Genomic DNA, 25,075 nt, shown 5'->3' with positions numbered 1-25,075 from the left:
GTCACCTCTAGGCTGACGTTCTAGATCTATAACGCTCATTACAACGAATCAATGACGATGTTGGAACTGAGGGCGGAGACTTCCTGGAACTTGACACGTCACTGTACAGAATAAAGGCTCAGGCATCGGGAAAGGGGGCGGCGTCAATATAGAGGGGAGGGGATACATAGTCGGGGGCGTGTCTACCAGTAGTCTTTTCTGTATTAATTATTCATTAGGGTGGGCGCTGATTGGCTGCGACGGGTAGGAACTAGGCTGCGTCATCACGTTGCCAGCTGATCGGAGTTTGGAGCCGGCTTGCTGCTGGGAGTTGCGGGGAGACGGGACAGGTCAGTGGGAGGGAGCGGTCACTGCCTGGGAACAGCACCGGCGCTGTGGAGGGGATAATGTAGGCTGGGTACGTGCCTCTGGCAGGTCGAGGTGTATGTGGCTGCGCTGTGGAGACAGGGTACAGTATACTGGGCACTCTCTGCAGTAAGTGCCCCGGGGACTTTTTGTCTCAGCCGGGCAGACGTGCAGTGATGGGTTACACAGGGTGTGGTGAGCTGACACTCCCCAGTAACTGGTGACAGATGAGGTGAGTGTGACACTGAGTGGAGGTGCCGCAGTGTTAGGGTGGGGTGCAGGAATGATTTATGGGGGTGGGGCACATGGAGAGTGCTGGGTGGGTGACATGTAGGAGTTGGGGAGAGCAGAAGTGCTCTCTCTCCCCAGTATGGCGGTGTTAGATGTGGCCTGGCTGGTCATCTCTATAAGGTCAGGTCACCATATGGGATGAAGCAGGTACGGATGAGTATGCTAGGACAGGCGACTGGGGGGCAGTGGGGTGGGGATCGATGGTAGTGGGGTTGACTGGAGTGTAGTGGGGCTATTGGGAGGGGAGGGACAAGGTGTAGTGAACAGGTTGACAGGAGTGTTCCTATGTGCATTGCAAATGCTGAAGGTGCGGTGTCAGTATAGAAGTTGCACTGCTATATATGGACTGGGGCTTAAGGTGGGGTGTTAGTAGAAGTTGCAGTGCTATATATGTACAGGGTATAGTATTCTGGATGAAGGTGGGGTGTATAAAGATTAGAAGGTAAAGTACTGTATATGGACAGGGTGTCTATAGAAGGTGCAGTGCTGTATTAGACAGGCTGTAATATAAAGGCTGAAAGTGGGGTGTCTGTATAGAAAGTGCAGTGCTGTATATGGACAGGATGTAATAAAGGCATGATGGTGGAGTGTCTGTATAGAAGGTGCAGTATATGGACAGGCTGTAAGATACAGGCTAAAGCTGGGGTGTCTGTATAGAAAGTGCAGTGCTGTATATGAACAGGCTGTAATATAAAGGCTGAAGGTGGGGTGTCTGTATATAAGGTGCAGTGCTGTGTGAGGACAGGGTGTAGTATACAAGCTGAAGGCGAAATGCTATTGGTGGGTATAGTGAGGTGACATGGTGTGGTATACAGGCTGGATGTCTAGTGCTGATAGCCTATACGTTCTATGGGGTGTGTGACTGGCTAGAGGTGTTTCGTGTCTAGTAGGGTGAATGATATTGGGTTGGGTGGGGTAGAAGGGCCTTGGGTTGGGTGGGGGATGTTGGCTGTGTCACAGCTGAGATTGGATGACGTGCTGTCAGTGCATTGCTGGTGCTGAGTACTGTCACTCTGCATGACCTGTGCCGGGGATGGCTGTGGGTGCTGTCACAGCATTAGCTGTGGGTGCTGTCACTGTTCGTGGCCAGGGAATCGCAGTAAGGAAGGGATGGCTGGGGGCAGGCGCTGATGATTAGTGTATGTAGCAGCCTCATAGTAACGTTGCTAAGTTCTCCTATATGAAAGTTGCTGCTGTAGGCCTGGGCCGGGTGGTGATTGGGGTGGGTGTGGCACATTATCACACCTACCAATACATAGACCCTGCAGGTGGATTGCACAAATTAGGGAGTCTCCCCCGGTTTTGGAAGGGGCTCTGACCACACCCCTGTGAGAAGGCATTACTGGAGAGAGGATGACATCTGTCCTGGCCCAGCTAACGGTAAGGACTGGAGTGAGAATGTTATTGCATGGACCACCTCCCCTCCTATGTAATCCTGTAACCCTCCCTTATCTTTATGTATTTCTGTGCTTTAGGCTTCTTCTAGTCTGACATCTATTTTCCAACAATATCATCTATCATACCTTGACCTCTTGAACTCCAACCACCTTTATTCCTCCACCTCCCTTCCCCTTGTCTCATCCTCTTCTCCTCTTTTCTTTACTTCCATATGCTGCCGCCCCCCCCCCCCCCCCCCCCCCCCCGCACATAGATCCTGTTTGCTTTCCCTGCGCGTTCAGAAACTCTGATTCACGCTTATGCAACCTGCACTTACACATCGCAACGCTAGGGACGATAGAGAGCCAGTCACCGCTCTGGGTCATGCCCTGGAGAGGGAAGAGGGGCAGAAAACATTTGCTTTCCCAGGGTCCCCTAGCAGTAGATATGTATCACTTACTGGTCACCAAAATCTGTAACTTTATTTTGTCTGTGACTGGAATAGTAATCGGCCTTGGTTTTATGTGATTGATGTCTTTAAGCTGTTCCATAGAATAGTTTTGTGCATTTTTGGTACCTTTTGATCTTTATTTAATAAAAATAACGGTATAATTTATATGGATTACACATTAATTATATACACTTAACTATTTTACTGAGGGGATAGGTTACAGATATGCTTCATGCAGCTAATGTTGCATTCCTATTTAGTTAGTAATTACTTTTAAAATCGAAGTATCATCAACTACTCTGTGAAATACTGAAAGATACTATCATGGAGAAATTAAGGTTCATTAAAGTGAAACAAGATCTTTCAATACTTGCTGTTATGATATAAATGTATATTTGCAGTTCTCTATCTCCTACAGGAGCCTTGTTTTGTCACATGCATTACAACTTTTCTGAAGTTCTTTATTGGGAACAACTGGTTTTGGTGAAAAAACAATTGTGTATACTCTGTAACGACCGTTAAACATTGAGCCTATTCCTATATAAGGAATCATTAAGGGGCCTATGTATTAATTATTAACCTACCGTATTGCAACTGACACTTTCCGTTTTAACAGAATTTCCCCTTCTATGTTTTAGCTGTAATTCGGTAGGGATAACCACTGTCCCTACGAGTTACATCCCCGGCATATCGGAGGAGTCTTTCACATTGTCAGTAGACTCCTCCCAAAGAATGTGACACTGCGCATACGCACAGTGCCAGATTCCGGAGGGGGGCTGCAGGCAGAGAGGTAGCTAGAAATTGTAACATCCTGGGCGAAGGCGAGCATCCCCCACCCCTATTTCCTTGCCTGGGAAATGCCATACTATAGTGTGTAATGTCCCCATTCCTTCCCTTCTACGAGCGTGGTTCAATAAATAAGGTAAAAAGATCTCTTATTGCGTAAATGTATTCAACTCTTTAAATATATGTACAATCAATAGTATGGCCTTGGTACAGATTATTTTTCCAAATAGTCCCCATACTTGTCTAAGCACTTGTTGCAACAGTACACCAAGGCATCTGTCCCGATTTTAGAAGAAATCCGTGTAAAGCGCCTGAAGCCAGGACATGACTGCTTGCTGAACGTCACAGTTGGTTGCAACTCGCCTTCCACCCTGGCGCTTGTTCAGTGGTTCAAAGAGATGGAAATCGCTCAGTGCCAGGTCAGGGCTGTAGGGAGGATAGTCCAAGACCTCCCAATGGTAGCAAAGTAACACCGGGCAGATCGCAGCTCATCTTGAACGTCTGTCCTGCCGTTATCAAAGGCAGCGCACCAAACCTGTTACAGTGACATGGCGTTATCGTACACCTCCACAAGTTGGCGATGAATTTCAGCTGATGATGTGCCCTTTAGGTGCAGAAATCTGATCACACTACACACCTCAATGTTTGCCATGTTTCCGCCAGCCCTGCCATCTTACAACTGATGTTGGGACATGAGGTACAGTCTAATGGCCGTGTAACCTATTTTTACAATCCTTTTCAGTCTGCAGTTCTTTCTTTTTGGGATGCTGGGGCTGGGCTCAAGCTGGTCAGTGTGGCATTTGCTGCATTGCAGGGCTCATCTCGCTACTCTGCGACCGCTTCTCTTGTCTTGGGTCAGGGACAAGATGTTGACATTGGGATGTCATGACGCCTCATTCCCCTCACACCACAACCAGCGTCGCCCGCCCAGCATACATGATTGTGTCAGTGAAAGCCTGGACGGAGGGAAGTGTACAGAACAGCCAGACGCACTGTTTGCCAGTTATGCATCGCAGCGTGCGTCCAGCACTTCAATGTGACGTGGAGCTGTGGACCATCAGGGGCTCGGGGCAGGGCATTGTGCCTTGGGCGACGGCAACAGCCGCACTGCCCTCCTTACAGCCCAGGCTATGGGAGAGGCTCCCTCGGCTGCGACAATGTCTCCATAGGCATAAAGCAGTTTACGCTGTCTCAAGTTGGCACTAACTAAAGGGGCCAAACAAAAGTTTGGCAAATAGAATCAGACCATAATCCTCATTGATGATAATGGCGGACAGCGCTCTGCGTCGCTAATTAGCCTGAATATTGGTACATAGCAGCAAATCATAAAATTGTGCAGAAACGGCGGTTTCTATATAATTTTATGGAAAAAAAGAAATCCTTAAATGGGGGTTGTCAAAGTACATGCTTATTACTAGTGTTTAGTTCCAGTAATAGCATGTGATGGAACCCAATAATTTGGAAGACCCCCATACCTACTACCATTTGCAGTTTGGAGCAGGTACAGTGTATTGTTTTGTGACCAGAAATAAACGTAATGTGGTTATTGACCCCCTTTCCCCAAAAGCAAATGCTATTTATAATGTCCGCCACAATCTGATTGCACATGGCAGTGTCTTTTGGAGGTTAATGCAAGACTCTTCATACTCAACTACAGATGACCTGGCAGAGCGCAATGTCTGGGTTGGGTGATCAGGAACCGCTGAAGTGGCACATCTCTGGTTTCTGAATTTCCATTGGGACCATGTTTTCTTTAGCTGTGTTGTATCTTATAGGGATTGTGGCATGTGATGCTGATATCTGCTAAGTCAATAATTTGAGTAAATGCCAGAGGCCATTAAATATATGGGTGCAGTCTATAACCTGTTCTTGGATGAAAATATAGATTTTCTTTTTAAATGTGACCTGTTCACAGAAAATCTCAAGATAATTGAAAATTTATTCCTCAAGCTAATTCAGATCAATAAATAGAACCTGTTGCATGATGTTTTGTGTATATATAGATTTATAATAGATCTATTTAGCGTAAAAGCAATGTAATGTGTACATGCTTAATACCCTTTTCTTTATGTACATAGTTGCTTTTTCTGCATGGAAATCTTATTTCTTGTGTCCGATCTTACTTGGCATCCCCCAATCTAACTTGCTGTGAACTAGGGAATCTTCTATATTTTGAAAAATATATACAGATTGAGTCTCCCATATCCAAAATGCTTGGGACCAGGGATATTTTGGATATGCAATTATTCCAAAATACGGAATATTCAGATATCATAATGAGATCTTCGGAATGGACGTAAATCTAAACACAGAATACATTTGTTTCATATACACAGAGCCTGAAGGTAATTTTTATACAATATTTGAAATCGTTTTGTGCCTTTAAACAAAGTTTGTGTACACTGAACCATTGAAAAGCAAAAGTGTCACTATCTCGGTCATGCTAAAGAAATCTCCATATTTTATCATATTTGGATATGGGAGACTCACTCTTTTTTTTTTTTTTTTTTTTTTATTATCATTATTTATTTTTTTAATTGTGGTCATGACCCACAATATTTAAAAATAATGTAGATGTTTCAGCATGATTTAAACATCTGGGCAATATGCAGTGATAAAGACTAATTAACGTGGCCTATTCATAAATATTGATAAACAATCATGTTTGACTCAGCGATTGCTACGTCAAGAGGATTACTACCTCCCTTATACTTACCCTGGCCACGTCTTCTTTAAGCTGGTTCCCGTCCTCACCACTTCTCACACCCTTCATTCTGTTCTCTGCAGTGGGGACCGATGATAGTCTGCTCCCACTATGCATGTCTGACTCGGGACAGGTCTTGTAGGATTATTACATAGTCCTTAGTATTGTTTTATATTTGTGCATGCATCATCTGATTTTTGTATATGTTTATGCTATTTTTTTTTTTTCATAAGGTTGATTATTGTATTATGGATTTATCTGTCGTTTAGTTTTATAATTCGTAAGCGGCAGGAAACAGATGAGAGAAAATGTGTTAACTAAAGAATGTGTTTGCTATGACAGAGTTCGTATTAAAGGTTTTATGCACCCAAGTCTATTTTTTTTTAATTAATCAGTGTGACAAATTTTATTTTAAATAACTGTTCACTGTCCTTCGCCGTGACTCCTCCCCGGGATGGGTACCGGATGCCGGTAGTCTGTATCCCCCGGCGGTCAGAATAGCGACACTTGTCATTCAGTATTCTCTACCCCCTCCCCCACCACCCCTAGTGCCTAAAACTAACCTCTCCCTCCCTGCACCCTAACCCTCCCCTAGTGCCTATTCCTAACAATAACCCTCCCCCCAACCCCACTACTTACCTTCGGGGTTCCTGTGGATGGCATATTGACCGCATCCCCTCTTCCCTGAGGGGAGTCTGTCATGACTGACATATGCCATGGTTCTGATCTACAGCAGGCCTGGCCAACCTCTGGCTCTCCGGCTGTTGTGAAACTACAAGTCCCAGCATGCCTTGCTACAGTTTTGCTATTAGGGAATGCTAAAACTGTTGCAGGGCATGCTGGGACTTGTAGTTTCACAACAGCTGGAGAGCCGCAGGTTGGCCAGGCCTGATCTACAGGCTTCTGCATTTCAACTCAACAGAACTTCTCTCTTCTGAGACATCTTGAGTTTACTATAAATCCCCACTTAAAATGCTGAGACAGTGATTACACCTTTTTACAATTTATGCGACAATCTTCTAACCGTTCTATCTTTGTCATTTTTGCTTTTTAGCCAGATATTTTGTGTATATTTGTTTATGGTCAAATCCGGCTTCCTGATGGTCATCTTAACCCCAGATGGGGCATTAACAAAAGAAAAAAGTCCAATTTTTGCACCCTTTCCATCAGTGAAACATAATCATCAATTTTATATAATCTTCATTTTGTATGTTATGGCCAGAGTAAGGGAAGGTATGCAGACCAAAATGCTGCAATGTAGCGGCCAATGTCGGGAACTTGCCTAATATTTCAGCATGCCTGGTTTTAAAGCCGCAGCAATGCCTGATAATCCTATAGGATTATCATTGGTCATGTTGACGTGGTCAGTCCGTGTGTGCACCCCTTTAGTTGCTGTTTTAAGGTTCTAGTTGAAACCGTGGTTCTGCAAACAGCCGATTTACATCTAAGAAAATGTTTAATGTGAAGTTTATCTTTGTTACATTGGTCACAGGACTAAAGCATAACATTTTTTTTTTTAATGCTTTTAGTTACTTTGACCATATATTACACAAATATAAAGGTAAAAAATAAAAGCCTTTTTATACAACGTTGCCTAGTTTCAGTGAGTATGCCGGTATGTCTGTTTGCAGAGCTTTCTGTTATGTAAAGATGCCATTATTTCCCTTCCATTTGCAGTAAAGCGTTTACCTCCTGCCAGAGATTTGCTCAGTGTTATTGAGGTGTACTAATGCTCTTACAATACAGTAGTCTGGAGGCATGTCCCAGCGGCAGGGGGAAGGTGATATTGGGCCATGGAAGGACTGGAGAGGATTGACAAGGTGACTGATCAGGCAAAGAGCATCGTAGAGACAACTTTCTGTACAGCCTGAACTAAGTGATAACACAAGTCTATGTTCAGTCTATACGCATCCTACTGTTACACATAATTAAGCTAAGACTAATTATATTACTGTTCCTTTAAAGCACAATACAACTAGTGTCAGACGACAGGGGGGATACATTGAAAATGTTCCCACCAAATGAACCATAAGTTCTAGAAAATAATATTTAGTAAAGATGAAATAATTATGGTTAAAGTTTACCTCCTTTCCTACTGTACCTCCATTTGGCTACGTTATGTCCGGTTAAAGCCAGGTGTTCCTGTTAGTTGATAGTGATCTTCCATACTTCATATACATTAGAAGTTTTATATTACCACTTTGGTGAGCTAAACCTGTGGGTTTCAAAAAGGCCACTTCAACCACCTATTTGCCATGTATGGAAAAACAAATAATTGGGTTCTGCAATGTCATTAGTGATGTAAGAGCAGAGCGGCTGATCTGGCTCATCCTGTGACTGATTCATACCATGACGTTCATATAAGCTTGCAGGGTAACGAACTGGGTCAGGGGTGAGGCCAGCTATTGAGATTCCTCTGCGTGATATTGCAGCAGCCCTTATAAGATTTCTCTTTTCTTTCCTTATGTTGTCGCCTATCGGTTTACTTGTGATTAGCAGACGCTAAAGAATTATTAACTGCATCACACACACTAAAATATTAAGTTCTCGCTGTGCTCCTTAAATGTGAATGATTAATACCTTTGTCAGTTTATCAGGAGCTGCCACTGTTTTCCTACAAAATGCTGTTTAGGGAACCAAATCCTTTTAAGGAGGTAAAGGGTGTGTATGTAGCTCAGCAGTGTTGGTCAATGTCGGCATCAAATTCGGTTAAGAGTTGGGGAGGGAGATTGGCCCTGGAAAAGATTGAGAGGTGGAGCTCCTGGCTCAGAACAAAGTGTATACGACACCAAGGGGCCGTCAACTGGGTTGGAATGTATATCATATGTACTAGGCATGCCTGGAATGTGTGGTATCCCAGCCCTGTCCAAGCAGCGCACGTAACTGGGAATTTGGTTCTCATTTCTGATCAGCACTTTAGCAGATGTGTCCCGGTAAGAGGTGTCAGGAGAAACATTAGCAAGTGTTCTGAGTGTGATCCTGCCACAGTAAGCATATTAACTGCTTCTCTTGCTCTCTGCTTTAAGGGGATCTCTGTGGCCTTACTTAATGGGTTGGCAATGCACGCCATCAAATGTACCACTCTGACCCAGATGCCTTTGGTGTGTCTGCTGCCGCCTCTTCTTTTTTGGGTTTATTGCAGTCTTTTTTTTTTCTTTTTTTTTAAATCTACAGCTATAGTATAGTTTTTTGTGGTCTGCCGATTTCCTAATCTCAATATCTACTCTGTTGTAAGATTTGGCAGTTTGTGGCTATGGATTTGTAGATGAATCTGTTATGCCAAGTTCCAGAAGTTTAGGTGTGTATCTAGATCGATCGTACACAAACCACTTCTTAAATTCCCCCTCCCAGTTAAAAATATTTAAATGTATTGTGAAAACTGGTTAGTACTTCCATCTGACAAACAGATTTGTTGTCGCCTCCTCTTCTTCTGTTTTTTTTTTTTTTTTTTTTTACATGTATCTTATTTTATAATTAAAGTAAATTTTTAATTTACGTCATTTGTAAATTTTACATTTAAGTCAATTAAAGGAAAGACAGTATTTATCATCATGAGTTGCAAACCTGGCTCCCAGGTCTGGGTCACATTCTGAATAAGGTTGGGAAACTTCTAATGTAAGGGTTAAACGGACTTCTGGTCAGGTCCCTGAGACAGTGAGCGAGTGGTAATATTCTACGATGTAGAAAAGCTTGTTGCATGCTCTTTTGATAACCAGCTTAGTACACGGGCAGAAGCTGGCATTGTAGGGAGAGTGCTGGTATTTTACCATCCATATTTAAAGGGGGACCTCTATAAAAAGAGACAAAATAACTTAACTTTGTACAAATATATTTCTTTTTACTGTTTTTAGATTGCTTTAGGACCACCCCTTTTTTCTCTCAACACACTAAACGGGAATAGTTCATCACCAGTCAAGGTTACACCAATCAACCCTGCTTTGTGCCATAACCGCTCAGCCCGTTCACTGACTAGGGTTACCTTCCATATATTTGTACTTGAATGTCTTTTAGATTCCTCCGCAGACTCCCAGTTAGAGAAGTGTCATCCTACAAGTAACATTCACAGATACACCTGATGGTTCATTTCAGGAGGTTGCCACTACTAAAGATGCACGTGCTAACGTTTCTTCCACCAGACTTCCTGGTGCAATGGGTCTGCATAAGACTTGCACATTCGAATTACCGAAGACCATGGTTCCCAAACACTTTTGAAGAATCTCGGCGCCCTAGAGTATTAGCATTTGTTTTCACTGCACCCCTAAGTTTAAGTTTGTTGTTGAGAAGTTTAGACAAAAATGAAGTAAAGTAGTAGTGTGAAGTCAATTGTGCTGACCTGTCATACTTGGGTTCAGTTATGTGGTGGTGGACAGGTTTGCACTTCTGTTTACCCACATATTTACATTACATTGACCATAAATAATTTGATTTGATGCTGAACCACCAACCTGAGGCACCCCTGCAAGTGTCCCGAGGCACCCCAGGGTGCCACGGCACAGAGTTTGGGAGCCACTGACCTAAGATAATAGTATTCATCAAACAATATAATGCTAAATCTGTACTCATCATATTTGAATCAACTCGTGCTTCAGGTTGTGTTGGCAGGAAAATCAATAATGCTTTATCATGAGTATATTTACACAATATACAGTGCATCCGGAGAGTATTCACAACGCTTCACTTTTTCCACATATTGTTATGTTACAGCCTTATTCCAAAATGGAATAAATTAATTTTTGTCCTCAAAATTCTACACACAATACCCCATAATGACGTGTAAAGTTTTTTTTTTTTTTTTTTTTTTAATTAAAAAAAAAAAAACCACTAAGAAATCACATGTACATAAGTATTCACGTCCTTTGCCATGAAGCTCAAAATTGAGCTCAGGTGCATCCTGTTTCCACTGATCATCCTTGAGATGTTCCTACAGCTTAATTGGAGTCCACCTTTGGTAAATTCAGTTGATTGCACATGATTTTGAAAGACATACACCTGTCTATATAAGGTCCCATACTTGACAGTGCATGTCAGAGCACAAACCAAGCATGAAGTCCAAGGAATTGTCTGTAGACCTCAGATACAGGATTGTCTTGAGGCACAAATCTGGGGAAGGGTAAAGAAAAATATCTGCTGGTTTGAAGGTCCTAATGAGCACAGTGGCCTCCATCATCCGTAAATGGAAGAAGTTCGGAACCACCAGGACTCTTCCTAGAGTTGGCCAGACATCTAAACTAAGCGTTCGTGGGAGATCAACCCGATGGTCACTCTGTCAGAGCTAGGGCATTCCTCTGGAGAGAGGAGAACCTTTTCAGAAGGACAACCATCTCTGCAGCAATCCACCAATCAGGCCTGTATGGTAGAGTGGCCAGACGGAAGCCACTACTTAGTAAAAAGCACATGGCAGCCCACCTGGAGTTTCCCAAAATGCACATGTAGGACTCTCAGACCATGATGAGACAAAGATTGAACCCAGGCATTGTTTGGAGGAAACCAGGCACCGCTCATCACCAGGACAATTCCATCCCTACAGTGAAGCATGGTGGTGGCAGCATAATGCTGTGGGGATGTTTTTCAGCGGCAGGAACTGGGAGACTAGTCAGGATAGAGGGAAAGATGAATGCAGCAATGTACAGACACATCCTGGATGAAAGCCTGCTCCAGAGCGCTCTTGACCTCAGACTGGGGCGACAGTCCATCTTTCAGCAGGACACCAACAGCACACAGCTAAGATATCAAATTCAGGACAACTCTGTGAATGTCCTTGAGTGGCCCAGCCACAGCCCAGACATGAATCCAATTGAACATCTCTGTAGAGATCTGAATATGGCTGTGCACCGACGTTTCCCATCCAACCTGATGGAGCTTGAGAGGTGCTGCAAAGAGGAATGGGCGAAACTTCCCAAAGATAGGTGTGCCACGCTTATGGCATCATATTCAAAAGGACTTGAGGCTGTAATTGCTGCCAAAGGTGTATCAACAAAGTATGGAGCAAAGGTTGTGAATACTTATGTACATGTGATTTCTTAGTTGTTGTTTTTTTTAATTAAATTTGCAAAAATCGCAGAAAAACTTTACACGTTGTCATTATGGGGTATTGTGTGTACAATTTTGAGGATAAAATGAATTTATTCCATTTTGGAATAAGGCTGTAACAACATAAAAGTGAAGCATTGTGAATACTTTCCGGATGCACTGTATATGCTGAATTTGAGATCCGACCAGTCACCCTTTAAAGAACATGTACGATTTATGTAGCTGAACTGAGAGAAGAAAAAGGAATCTGAACTTTTAGATTTTGTCAATCTAAGAAAAAGTGAGATTTGTGGCAGCGAATAGCTATTGTGCTCCAGTCTGATCGCTGTATTCAGTGGCTGTTAGTGACGCGGCAGAGGAGCTGCCCTGACATTGCTGTACCTTCATAAACAGAGGTATCTCTACAAAGCACTTACTGGTGCAATGTTATAGGCATCGCCTGCAGTCACGAGGAGCCCCTCCTAAGGAGCAGACATACATAGAGGGATAATATAATCCTATAAACAATAAAATAAAAAATTATACAGTGTGTGTAAAATATATACCAATACAATGTATCTCCAATATGAGGTATAGCAACTCACAAGGAAAAAACAAAGCACAGGAGGCACTCCCTTAAGAAAAATATATAATATACTTAAATCATGTTGAAAAAACGGTACAGAATCATGTCGACGTTTCAAGGTCCGTAGACCTTTTCATCAGGACTGTACAACTGGTATCCATTGGCCTCTATTCGCCACCACAATGGCTTTGAAATGAAACAAACAGGATGTGCTTTAGCTGCAGACTTTCAGATTTAATTTGAGGGTAATTACATCCAAATCAGGTGAACGGTGTAGGAATTACAACGGTTTCTATATGTGCCTCCCACTTTGTAATGGGACAAACTAAACAATCCTAAATCTAACTTTCACTTTAATACTTTGTTGCAAATCCTTTGCAGGCAATTACAGCCTGAAGTCTGGAACGCATAGACATCACAAGACGCTGGGTTTCATCCCTGGTGATGCTCTTCCAGGCCTCTACTGCAAATGTCTTCAGTTCCTGCTTGTTCTTGAGGCGTTTTGTCTACATCAAGTGAAATGCATGCTCAATTGGATTCTGGTCAGGGGATTGACTCGGCCATTGCATAACATTCCACTTTTTAGCCTTAAAAAACTCTTTGGTTGCTTTTGCAGTATGCTTCGGGTCATTGTCCATCTACACTGTGAAGCGCCGTCCAATGAGTTCTGAAGCATTTGACTGAATATGAGCATATAATATTGCCCGAAACACTTCAGAATTCATTCTGCTGCTTTTGTCAGCAGTCACATCATCAATAAATACAAGGGAACCAGTTCCATTGGCAACCATACATGCCCACGCCATGACACTACCACCACCATGCTTCACTGATGAGGTGGTATGTTTTGGATCATGAGCAGTTCCTTTCCTTCTCCATACTCTTCTCTTCCCATCACGCTGGTACAAGTTGATCTTTGTCTCATCTGTCCATAGAATGTTGTTCCAGAACTGTAATGGCTTTTTTAGATGTTGTTTGGTAAACTCTAATCTGGTCTTCCTGTTTTTGTGGCTCACCAATGGTTTACGTCTTGTTCACTCTATATTCACTCTTGTGAAGTCTTCTCTTGATTGTTGACCTTGACACATATACACCTACCTCCTGGAGAGTGTTTTTGATTTGGCCAACTGTTGTGAAGGGGTTTTTCTTCACCAGGGAAATAATTCTTCTGTCATCCACCACAGTTTTTTTCCGTGCTCTTCCGGGTCTTTTGGTGTTGCTGAGCTCTCCGGTGCGTTCCTTCTTTTTAAGAATGTTCCAAATAGTTGATTTGGCCACACCTAATGTTTTTGATATCTCTCTGATGGGTTTGTTTTGATTTTTCAGCCTGATGGCTTGCTTCACTGATAGTGACAGCTCTTTGGATCTTATTGAGAGTCGACAGCAACTGATTCCAAATGCAAATGTCACACCTAAGCCCCTATCGTGCCCGACGGAGCTATTCAATTCTTGCTCCTGTCGGGCGCGATCAGCTGCCAGCGCTACATTTCAGGGGGATGAGAGCTGAAATGTGCGAAAAGTGACCTGTTTGGGCGCCCAAACATCATTTTTCGAGGTCGCGCCTAGCACTTTGGTCTGGTTTAGCTGCTTTACGCGGCTAAACCTGACCTCTATGGGCGCGATCAGCGCGAAAAACGGCAGAAATTGCATAGCGACCCGCGATCTCTTGTCACTTTAGACGGGAGATCCGGACCACGTAATCAATTGAATTCCGCCCCCTAGAATCAACCCCAGACCTTTTACCTGATTAATTGACAATGAAATAACGAGGGAATAGCACACACCTGTCCATGAAATGGCTTTTGAGTTGATAGTCCCCATTACTTTTGGCCCCTTAAAAAGTGTGAGGCACATATAGAAACCGTTGTAATTCCTACACCGTTCACCTGATTTGGATGTAATTACCCTCAAATTAAATCTGAAAGTCTGCAGTTAAAGCACATCTTGTTTGTTTCATTTCAAAGCCATTGTGGTGGTGAATAGAGGGCAAAATATGAAAATTCTGTCAATGTCCCAATATTTATGCACCTGACTCTGTGTGTGTGTGTAATATATATATATATATATATATATATATATATATATATATATATATATATATATATATATAAAATTTTATTTTTTGAAAAAAAATTGTTTTATTTATATTCTCTTTCCAATCTAGTTAGGTTTTTTGAACTATGCCATTACCTTATGCTGACTTTATTTCCCATTTGATATATATATTTTATTCTGAGAAGTTATTTAGTTCCTGTGGTACGAAGTTTTGTGGCTACTCTGATATTTCCTCCAATTTAAAATATATAGCTTATTAGCTTTTCTGATACTCTACTAGGAAAATGGATATTTTTTAATTATCCTCCCTTTTATATAGCTTCTTCTGTGCTATGTGTGGGGAATATATTTGTGTAGCCTATGCTCCCTCCTCCTGGGAGACTGCATACAGTGCACTCTGGGCCTAAATTAGAGATGGGAACAAATTTGCGCCTGGACATCCCATGTTGCCATACAAAAGATAAAACTGCAATTTTGTTTTAAACATTTGGGGCTCTTAAAATGTTTCAAATGGCTGCTTTTTGCATTTTATTTTTTTACGTAGCTATTTAAAAATGTTAGATAACAAGTGGTTTTCTGCAAACCAATAACTCTAGATTAACTTGGGGTGCATACAAATGCCTGTAAAGTGATCTTTGTCATCTTAAGCAACTTTAAAAAAACTGTTAAACTCCTGTAACTCCCACCTGCAATCTCAAAAACACCTGTCTCATCCATCCAGCACCGCAATATGCCTGTCCCATCCAGCACCCCCATATACCTGTCCCATACACCATCCATTCAGCACCCCCATATACCTGTCCCATACACCATCCATCCAGCTACCCCATATACCTGTCCCATACACCATCCATCCAGCTACCCCATATACCTGTCCCATACACCATCCATCCAGCAACTCCATATACCTGTCCCATACACCATCCATCCAGCAACTCCATATACCTGTCCCATACACCATCCATCCAGCAACCCCATATACCTGTCCCATACACCATCCATCCAGCAACCCCATATACCTGTCCCATACACCATCCATCCAGCAACCCCATATACCTGTCCCATACACCATCCATCCAGCAACCCCATATACCTGTCCCATACACCATCCATCCAGCAACCCCATATACCTGTCCCATACACCATCCATCCAGCAACCCCATATACCTGTCCCATACACCATCCATCCAGCAACCCCATATACCTGTCTCATACACCATCCATACAGCAACTCCATATACCTGTCCCATACACCATCCATCCAGCAACCCCATATACCTGTCCCATACACCATCCATCCAGCAACCCCATATACCTGTCCCATACACCATCCATCCAGCAACCCCATATACCTGTCCCATACACCATCCATCCAGCAACCCCATATACCTGTCCCATACACCATCCATCCAACTACCCCATAGACCTGTCCCATACACCATCCATCCAGCAACTCCATAGACCTGTAACATACACCATCCATCCAGCACCCCCATATACCTGTCCCACATTTTTTTTTTTTTTACCCATTATTTCTCACTTTGCAGAATCCACTCAAAAATTACATGTTGTTATTTGGCCAAATTAAGCTAGTTAAAAATGATTAAGTGCCTTATTAATCATTAAGGGGGTTGTCCCAGGGGTTCTGAAGCAAGTCCTGACATTTTTATGGGAAAAAGCAGAGTTAAATCCTATTGAAAACTACTGTGGCTAAATTTGCCTGGCTTATTGAATAGGAGAGAATGCAGCCGGCCGCCTTGCGGGTTACCCCGGCTAATTGAATATGCCCCTTGGAGTTGAGCAAGGAATGCACCCTCCCCATTCTAAATCCATATGCACATCGTAAATCCTCTCTCTAACTGCACTGCAGTACAACATGGTTTTGCGGAGGAACAAACATGCATTTGGGAGATATACTAACTATAATGAGGCCCATTGTTTTCCTATGGTAACACCCTAATTTGGTTGAGATTCCACAGTGCTCCCGTACACTCTATTCACTATATCACACAGCTTTAATACCCAAGTATTCCAGAGGCAGAGGAACTGAATGAAAGATGCCGCCCATAAGATACGAGATTGCTATGTGGCCTGTGTGGAAATGGCGCCATATCACTTGCATACAGCTAATGCTGATCTTCTATGCTCCCTCCTGATTGGAGGGATATATTAATCTGAAATTTTTCAGAATCTAAATACTTGTGAGCTGGAGCTTTTGGGAAATGTATCATTTTTAGTCTCGAACAGTCAAGGCTATTCTATGCCATTGGTCCCTGCAAAATAATGTAACCCTGAGTTTTGCAGTGGAGCAGATGATTGAAACCTAGCTTGTAACCTTGTGAAAAGTTATCAACAATATTTGCAGATCTTTAGTTCTGTCCAATGAATTTAACCAAACTGTTATGGTGCATACACACTAGACGATATGCTCCCTGAGCGATATCGTCTAGTGTGTCCCCGGCAGGCTGTGCTCAATGTCGTTCATGACATTGAGCACAGCCGCTGAACGATATCATTAGCGATATCGTTCAGCGCCGGGCTCTCTCACCCATTCCCTGACATGCAGCAACCTGACGAGGTCGTCAGGTTGGCCTGCATGTCAGCCCGATGAACGAGGATGACGAACGACCCGCGGGAACGCGCGTCGTCGTCATCGTTCATCTTTTTTGTGTTAAAAATGGACGATAAAGTGGACGACTGAACGATAACGATATCGTTATCGTTCAGTCGTCCACTTTAATCGCCCAGTGTGTACGCACCATCAGTGTTCACTTCCATTATAATGGATTTTATGGAACTCTGAGAGGTGCGGGAACTCTGCACCTCTCCCTGTTTTTTGGCGGCAAAATTCTAACCATTCCTTCACTCTTTAAGCCAAAAATGTATTTAAAAGAAAGTATACATAGTAATAATGATGGCACATGTCTCCGAATAGTTTGAAGTTATATCTTCTACATACACCATCCCCTTAAATATTAGCGTTCCCTTAACCGTTTATTCACTGGACAATTCACCCTATGTTAAATTTTGGAACATTTTATAGTAAGGTCATTTTGATGAGACATTGTGATAGACTGTTGATTCTGCTTTTGCTATTTTGATGAGTGTCCCCTAGCGGGATGCTTCAAATAATAAAGCACAATGGTAGCACAATTATGATGCATACATGCTCTGCCAGAACTTGCATTATTTAAGATTGTTCTACTTTCTGCTCTCCAATAACAAACATTAAAAACTATTAGAAAGCAAAAGGAAATCTTCTGCTCAGAAGACTATTTGCTGTCCTTTTCTATTGGGAAAGTTTTTGCCACTAACCAAATGCTGTCCATACATAGCACATACAGGGGTCTATGTACTAAGCAGGGTTAGGAGACAGAGTGAAAAGTGATAAGTCTGTGATAAGGTGCCAGCCAATCAGCTCCCAACTATCACTTTTTCAAACACAGCCTGTGAGATGACAGTTGGGAGCTGATTGGCTGGCACCTTATCAATCACTTTTCACTCTCTCTTCACTGCTTAGTACATATACCCCACAGTATCTACCTATTGAGAAACTCAACCACTAGCCAAATGCTGTACCTACGCAGCACATTGAGGGCAAGATTTATCAAATATTGGGGAGAGATAAAGTAGAGAATTTGCCCATACCAATCAATCAGCTTGTAACTGTCACTTTACAGGTGCTGCTAGAAAAATGACAGAAGCGGATTGGTTGCTATGAGCAACTTCTTCACTTTATCCTATCAAGATTTGATACAGCTCCCTGAGTATCTGCTTATTCAGAAACTCTCATCCTTCGACCGCAAACCTCAAGGTAGGCGGCCAAAGTCTGAGTCCCTTTCAGAGCTGTAAATAGCAGGGTGCTTTATGTGCCACCATCCAGAGGCAGGAATGCAGGGGGTGTCGTCTGTCCAAATAGCAAAGTAGTGGATGGATAACCAAGGGTCTAATAAATGATGATGGGCAATTTGGATGGTGTATTGTATTCTAATTAGAGAGAGGCTATAAAGATGAGATGCATTCTAGTGTTTGAAGATTGGTTGCAACATCATGTTTTTATAATGTAAGGATGGGTTCTAGTCTGTTATGAGGCCCTATAATAGTCTTTATTGAGCAAAGGAGAACTTACTATAAATTTACTGACCTGACCTTGGATACAGTACAATGTGCTGCCAGCTATAAAAGGATCAACACTTGCACAATTTCCTGTGCTTTGATACTATAGACTGTTAGCAACAGTCGATAGTCCACTGGTATCCTATCAATTCCTCTTGTATCATTTATCTTCTATATACAGTACTGTGCAAAAGTTTTAGGCAGGTGTGGAAAAAATGCTGCAAAGTAAGAATGCTTCCAAAAATAGGAGTGTCAATAGTTTATTATCAATTAACAAAATGCAAAGTGAATGAACAAAGTGTGACCATCCTTTGCCTTCAAACTAAGGGCTGTATTCAATTAGCACCGAAAGTATCGCGGATGACATTTCGCCAGGCGGAAACTTTTCGCCGTATTCAATTGCAAAGACTTTTCGTGTACGCAGAAAGTTAATGCAATGTAATAGGCAAAAAAGTTTCGCCTATGAATAGCAGGTGGAAAAAAAAGTGCAGAATTTGCGGTTTTGGGGTACAAAGGTGCGGAAACCACTCTGCACCCTTGGGACAGCCCCCCAAAGGATACCTGTCAAAAACCCTAAAGAAAAAAAGGAACACCCCAAAAAATGACTTTGAAAATGGGGGCTAAAAAGTACAAAGTGGGGAACACATAAAAAGTAGTGAAATAGACTTTTGGGGGTCTGCAAGTATGGGGGAGGTGTTTTTGATTGCAGGTGCTTGCTGAAGGTGCATTTTTATGTCACTTAAAACGTCACTTTAGTGAATTTAAACTATGCTTACACCCATTTTCAAGTATACCCCAAATTTGACCGGGCTACTTATTTTCACGAAAAAATACTGCTTACTGCTATTCTCACCACTTATTCAAAGACTCTATATAGAGGCAATTGAAAACACTTAAGTACCCCAAATAGCTTCAGGAGGGCTATTCGTGGACATCTATACTGATACCCAATGTTAGTGCATCTTTTGGGGGGTGTTAGGCTGATTTCCCCATCTTTGACAGCACTTTTCGCCTGTTTGTGTCGCCGGGACGCGTTTTCACGTCCTTTGGCGTTAAATATGGCAAATAGAAGGGGCGTGCACAAAGTTTTCACATCCAAATCACGTGATGTCCCGCATGCAAAATAGTTTTGCGGGTGTGAAACTAATTGAATACGGCCCTAACACTTCTATTTTTGAAAGCATTCTTACTTTGCAGCATTTTCCCCAGCTGCCTAAAACTTTTGCACAGTATTGTATATCTCTATATCTTACTGTAGACTCATGCAACATACACTAAATCTTTTTTACTGGGTTATTCTACACAAGTACTAGAATATTGCACACACTAAGTACAGTACATGGGGAAGAGGCATATTTTTTGAACATAGGTGCTAGTTAATGCTGGTGTGACTGTGATGAAATCGCCATTTTTATTAAATGAGAATGCAATTTAAGGTTACAGGGACAAGGCTCTTATATTAAAGAAATAATGCTATTTATTTTTGTGCAGGTTGGGAGGGAAGGGGGTGTAATTAAATATGGGGGTTATTGATTCCATGTTTAAAGTCTTATTTGTCAGCTTTTCCATAAGGTGAATAGTACCTATTTTCTTTTCCAAACAGGACCCCAATGATCCAGAATCTGGGCAAGTGGCAATTAGGCTAAAGACACCAGGAGCACCAGGTAATCAAAGCTCGGATAGGAGAGTGGCAGATGGTTGGAGGGCAGTCTAGCTCTTTCTAATTGCCCCCCTCGCAGTAGGTGGGCCATGCCTGCTTTATCAGTTGGTATCTGCTTCCACCTCTCATCCAAGGGACTAAAATATTTTGTTATGACTCTTTTATCCCTTACTGTGAACCTGAAACTTTGTAGGTTGTCCCATATTCTAGAACATTGGTGGGCAATAATTGGCCCTCCAGCTGCTGTAGAACTACACATGCCAGCATACCCTGCCAGTTTTGCTATACTAAAACTGTTGCAGGGCATACTGGTATGTGTAGTTCATGTAGGGCCAATTATTGCCCACCAATGTTCTAGAACAGGGATCTTCAAACTTGGCCCTCCAGATGCTGTGGAACTACACATCCCAGCATGCACTGCACATAGTTTTAGCATGCTGTTATATCAAAAAGGTGGCAGTGCATGCTGGGATGTGTAGTTCCACAGCAGCTGGAGGGCCAAGTTTGAAGACCCCTGTTCTAGAATATCCAGCTAATCACTGCATATAGAACATCCAAGTTTGATCTTTATCCAGTTACCTAATTTGTTTGTATGCATATTGGTATTTTTTATTATTATTATTATTATTATTATTAATCTTGCCATATAAATATCTATTGTAAGTGTGTTCGTATTCAAGCTGCTGTTCAGTCATTTTACTTTGGGTCTTGTTTAAGCACTGAATATAGCATTTAAATTTTTCAAGAACTGTTTTGCACAATGTGCTAAACTATATTTAATTTCTCTGTCTTAATCTGTGATTCTACATATCTTGACGCTCTGCAGCTTTCAGTGCTGTCATTTAGCATGTCTGAGGGCATAGGTGCAATGGTTTACTGTGTAATCCGAGTCCCCACAATCCATGGATTGTATGGTAGTTCTGAAGGGATATGTTCCACATTGACACTTGTGATCCAGATACTTTAAACACAACCGAAATGCTTGAGTATAAAAATCCTATATTGCATTAAAGACCCGATTGATCGGTATTTGGCGTTCTATATTTATGTAGGGAGATCTAGTCAGAATGTATAATATTTGAATGTGTTTTTGTTTTCTAGCTTCTAAAATATGACCCTCATTTGTTTCCTCCACAGCAGCTAAAAAGGAGTCTTCAGTCGCTCAGTTTGGCTTACCAGCAGCAGTTCTTCAGTGGCAAGCTTTATGTTCATGCTCTATACTAAAGCTGCCAGTTGAAGAACTGTTGAAGTTGCCTATAATTCCACTTCAAGTTTAGGAACATTTTCAAAATGGAGCTGGAGAAGAAAGGACTTGTGGCTGTCTGTTTTATTGGCATTAATCAATTTATTCTTAGATTGTAAGCTCTAGTGAGCTGGGACTTCTCTCATCCTATGTTTCTGTCTTTGTTGTCATTCTTATGTCTCCTGTATTGTATAGAACAATACTATAGAGCTGTTTGTGTTATTTCTATTCCTGTAAATATACTCTATATTGCAACTTATTTTAGTAATCTAATACTGTATTCATTCTGGTAAATTAGAAATACAAACTCAATGCAGACATTGCAATAGGAGACTAAATAAAGAATGTAGTGGTTGATCCTGACATCTACAGCGTTTCATTGTTTTTGCCAGGTGATGGAGGAAAAACCTTACATTATGCCAAACAAACATCATTTGTCTATAACAATGTACCGTAGTTCAATGCCAGTGCCACTGAGTTAAAGCCTGAAGGGGACAGGTTAACCCCCCTGAGTGCAAGGGTCAGCTGCAGAGAGGTTTGTTTTTGAGTCCACCATGGGATCTCCCTTCCTTATAGACACTCCCCCAGTTAGTCTTGGTGGGGTTCCATCCTAGGCGTCCTGGTTGCAGGCATTGCTTCTCCAGCCTTCCTATGTAAGTTTTGCAGGCTGTGCGCCATATGGTTGTGGTAATGTCACTAGGCCAAGTCTTGTGGATGTTCTGATTGCCTACATCTGTATCTAGCTTCTGATTGGACTAAGGTATGTGTGGGACATGTCTAAACACTTGGCATATCTTTGCTGTTGATGCTTTGAGTTTGTTGACCCCCCCCCCCCCCATGCCTTGGACAGAAGTTTTTACATATTTCCCCTTGGGTAAGACTGCTTTTATCTGCTTAATTCCATGGAAGTAAAGCTTCAGCTCAGAAGCAGAAATATCTGTATAATCCACGTATTAAAGATGTGGTGTTCTGATATATCCAACACTTTAATAAAACACTGACAGTTGTACAAATTAGGTGGCTAACCATACCTTTTATTTACTGAAATGTTTTTAATTATATCTGAAATGCAAAAACACGTAAATCCAAGTCAACGTCTTGAATTGGCAGAGGGAAGACTCTTCATATTATGGGGATACGGTGTTGTAGAAGGAGACTGAAGTAGACGGGGGGGGGGGGGGGAAGGTTTGTACTCTGACAAGAAAGAAGACTGGTTTCCTTTGCCAGTGGAAGATGCTGTTGAGCTGTTTACAATTGATGATCACTGACTATAAAGGAAGCAAAGAGAACCTTTAACTATTTCATATCTCATGTTTGAAGGCCTGGAAAAGACCAGTATTTCAAATGCATAGAACCCTCCACAAACCGATAATAAAAGGAGTAAACTCCATAGATAAAACCCTTCACACATAAAGTGCTCAAATGAAAAAAAGCCTGGTTTTTTTTTTTATGTGGAGGACATAAAACCTGTAATCACTATCCAAAAACCATGGGCGGGATGTAACAGAGATCGAGTCTGCTGGAGGTGCAGGATGCAGACTGATCTGTTTTGTTTTTTTTTTTAAAAGTTGCAGTCATTTACAAGGCAAAGCAGAACTGGCTTTGCCTTGTAAGTGACTGCAACTTAATAAAAAAATCGATTAGTCTGCATCCTGCCCCATGTGTCTAAAACTTTGGAGAAAACTTTCACTTTTTTTTTTTGATAAAGGGGTCTATATAATGACTGTCGACCAAACATGCCAAAACCATTTTAAGGTTCCCTGAGGACTGCATTTGGGAAACCACTGCTTTAGAGTGATTTAAACTTTTAAGTTACTAAATACATTTATGAATTACAAAAGATGGCTTTGGCAATACATTTGCTGGAAGAGAAGTCTGCAGGACATGTACTATCATGTCACAATCGCCTTGACTACCAAAAGTCCCTGTGTCGCTGGGCTCTACTCCTGTTACACGGCATCTCCTCTCTCGGCAGAGGTTGGTCACTGCAACTTTTCCTACCCGTGGGTGGGGAAGGCACTGGGCAAGCTGTTTTAATGGGGCAGTGCTAAAACAGCCTAGCAGGAACACTACATACATGTCCCTCCATAGTGCTGCAGAATTGTGAGAACCTGTATAAAGCATTTCACATTTTAGTATGCAAAATTCTACTCCAAACCCTAATTATTTAGTAAGTAGATCACATTTCCCATTACAAGTATGGGAAATGCTATCTGTGAAAAAATACTGGGGGAAGCCCTGCGATAATAACACCACCAGAGATGGTATTATCCAGGGTTTCCAGTCTCCTGGTCTCAGTGGCGTAACTAGGGTATTTGGAGCCCAGGGCAAATTTGAAAAGGGAGGGCCCCCCCCCCCCCCCCATGTGGCAAAAAATGGGCGTGGTCACTTAAAAATGGGGCGTGTAGAGTAGCGCACCCCCCCCCCAGTAGAGGTCCTCCCAATGGCACCCCCAGTAGATGTCCCCCCCCAGTAGTAGCCAACCCCTCCCCCGTTGTGCAGATAGGTTTAAAAATAAATAAATATATATAAAAATATACTTACCTGATTCCACGCTGCTCCTGTCCGCGATGCTGCTCCCGCCCTCCAGTCCGCCCGGGTTGGCGCGCTCAGCATTATGGGACTGACTTCATGACGTCAGTCCCATTACCCACTGCAGGAGCCGGATGGAAGTCCGGCTCTTGCAGTGGGTGCTGCAGCAGTCAATGAGAGTCTATCTGACTCTCATTGGCTGCTGTTTAACACACGCATCGCCACCAGCGCTGGCGGCGCGTGTGTTATGCACAGCCTGAGCCCGCCTCCTGGCGCTATTGGGCAAGCGCTCAGGGGGAGGGAACGGGCTCAGGCGTGCAGCACAGGACCGGCGCTGGAAGCCTAGCGCCGGTCCTGTGCAAATGTGTAGCGCTGACCGCACTCATTGCGGTCGGCGCTACACTGGCTATCTAGGGCGGGCCGCTACCGTGGCCGGCGGCGCCCCCCCCCCCGCGCCGCCGGTCCAACGGCGCCCAGGGCACGAACCCCGCTTGCCCTGCCCTAGTTACGCCACTGCCTGGTCTGCTCTGACAGGCAAAGCAGAGACTGGAGCCATCCCCCTGTGATCAGCTTTATGATCTAAATAGACCACAAGCTGATCACTGTAAAAAAACAACTTTCCTGCAACCAGGGACCGGTGCTCTGGTGATTTCCTCTGCGGCTCCGATCCTCTTCTCTCCCGGCTCCTGCACTGTGACCCTGCCTAGAACAGCTGATAGGCGCCCCAGAGGACATCACCGGAGCACCGATCACTGAGGTAAGTGTAATCTGAGCAGGTGTGGTCACTGGTTGTGGTATCTTATCCGGCAGAGGCACATGGGCTGACACATTCTCCCTGTACTTTTTCTGAAAAATACAGGGAGGAGAGTGCGGATGGGATTGGCAGGGATAGAGCTTAATTGCAAGCGCTGTCCCTGCAT

General features: G+C 42.8%; 1 long non-coding RNA gene across 2 annotated transcripts; it reads left to right on the top strand.

The window, feature by feature from the left end:
* Window positions 1-240: 240 nt before the first annotated feature.
* LOC148538442 (uncharacterized) lies at window positions 241-22,620 on the top strand. 2 transcript variants are annotated; one of them, XR_015871941.1, is made up of 3 exons: window positions 241-329; window positions 20,324-20,384; window positions 21,518-22,620. It is a non-coding gene; the product is annotated as an uncharacterized LOC148538442 (long non-coding RNA). The 2 variants fall into 2 exon arrangements; XR_015871940.1 differs by lacking the exon at window positions 241-329 and adding an exon at window positions 1,848-2,016.
* The last annotated feature ends 2,455 nt before the right edge of the window (window positions 22,621-25,075 follow it).

This window comes from Taudactylus pleione, unplaced genomic scaffold, assembly GCF_031769625.1.
Source record: "Taudactylus pleione unplaced genomic scaffold, aTauple2 ptg000040l, whole genome shotgun sequence".
NCBI lineage: Eukaryota > Metazoa > Chordata > Amphibia > Anura > Myobatrachidae > Taudactylus > Taudactylus pleione.
The sequence above is the reverse complement of the archived record's forward strand: the minus strand, read 5'-3'. Positions and strand labels throughout refer to the sequence as shown.